Raw genomic sequence first — 1,563 nt, 5'->3', positions numbered from 1 at the left:
AAATATTCCGTAAAGAGCCAGCTAGCAAGCAGAGAGACTTTTAGAAAGCATAAAAACAACCAAAATGGGATGAGGTGTCGTAACACCCCCATTCTATAGTGAACTGTTTTGTTCTATCAGTTTAAGTATGTTTACTTCTTTTTGGTAAAACTTGACAATTGCTGCAGAGGGCCCCGTGTTATTGTTCGCCCAGGGACCCTAACCTGCTAAGTCTGGCTTGGCTGTCCCCTAAAGATTAAATCTCCAGAAATGTAGCCTCTGATATTCTGCTGTAAGTCAGCGTCACCCTCTCTAGTTATCTTCACACGGCCTCTTCTCAACGCCCAACGTGTTGGATTCATTTAGTTGGTAACATGGTTTTTCTCTCCTGACATAAGCAATCCATTTGAAATGAGGCACTAAATAGTACTGAGGGAGAAACCTCCGTGAGCGATGAAGCAGAGAGCTGCTGACGGCGCTTCTTTTGGTCAGCAATTAAATTACTCACTGTGCTGCTGTTTACAAGCGTGATAACAACTGTAATTAGTAGTCAAATGTTGGAACATGAAATATATGAGCGTGATAAAAAAGTGCCTTAGAAGAACACTGAAACATGTTCAGCTGAGAGGTAGCTTATTAAAAATACCAGTGAGGTTTTATTTTGGTTGTTTTTTTATTCACTGCCTCACTGAAAAGTAATAACATCTTAAATTGAATTAGGCTATCACTTTATTATTAGCAAAGGAAACTGAACTAAACATAAGCATCATCAAGGGAACAGACTATGGGGATATAAAACAAATACATGAATACAATTTAGACATTAAAAGGACAATATAAAATACAGCCCCCCAAAAAATACTTGAATCGTTTAAAAAACCTTAAAAAAATAAAAAGGAAGTCAGTGTTCACACCTCATCCTGTCTTTGTCTATTTGTATTAAGGATTCCCATGGCGCTGGTCGGGGAGGACTCATCGCTCTGTAGGAGCATCTCTGACCCATCGCTGTATCGACTGATGTACAGCTGCTTCTGTTCTCCACTCTGCTACCATCACAAGATCCAGCACTGACCCTTTCACACTGCCCGTTATTCCACATGACCAAGGAGGTCAAGAACAGACACTAACAGCTGCCAGATGGGACGGGGGAGGCTTCACAGGTACTCCACACATTTACAACCGAGGTTTTTTAAAAAATTTTTATGAAACTTTTGCATTTTCACACATTTCTGTGAGGCTCTACACAATCTGTCTTTTGTTAATACGGATATTTGACATTCAGCAAACTATAAATAACAATTTAAAGAAACTTTTTTAAAATGATGGCCTTGTCTATGCAGGGAGCTTTGAGCCCATGACCATCACTATATGGTCAATCTGTCAGCAAGTGGGGTAACTTTAAAGAACCTTTCAAGTTATTAGTTAATTGTTAATTATACATTTGGAATTATCATCAGTTATGATGCATTTATTGAATATTAACTTTGGAATGAGAAGATTGGAGTTAAACACATTAAAGACCACAATTTCAACAAATCATCATCATAAGGCAAGGCAAGGCAAGTTTATTTGTATAGCACATTT

At 38.3% G+C, this 1,563-nt stretch overlaps 1 protein-coding gene and 1 long non-coding RNA gene across 4 annotated transcripts in view; one reads left to right on the top strand and one right to left on the bottom strand.

Moving 5' to 3' along the window:
- The window catches only part of LOC112157923 (heparan sulfate glucosamine 3-O-sulfotransferase 5), a 55,175-nt gene that overhangs the window by 8,779 nt on the left and 44,833 nt on the right, over window positions 1-1,563 (bottom strand). The window lies entirely within an intron of this gene.
- LOC112157924 overlaps window positions 1-1,563 on the top strand; it is a 23,101-nt gene that overhangs the window by 10,335 nt on the left and 11,203 nt on the right. The window contains exon 2 of the long non-coding RNA XR_002921245.2: window positions 924-1,139. This is a non-coding gene — a long non-coding RNA (uncharacterized LOC112157924). The remainder of the gene's footprint in view (window positions 1-923; window positions 1,140-1,563) is intronic.

The sequence above is a fragment of the Oryzias melastigma genome, linkage group LG24 (assembly GCF_002922805.2).
Source record: "Oryzias melastigma strain HK-1 linkage group LG24, ASM292280v2, whole genome shotgun sequence".
In the NCBI taxonomy this organism is placed as follows: Eukaryota; Metazoa; Chordata; class Actinopteri; order Beloniformes; family Adrianichthyidae; genus Oryzias; species Oryzias melastigma.
The sequence above is the reverse complement of the archived record's forward strand: the minus strand, read 5'-3'. Positions and strand labels throughout refer to the sequence as shown.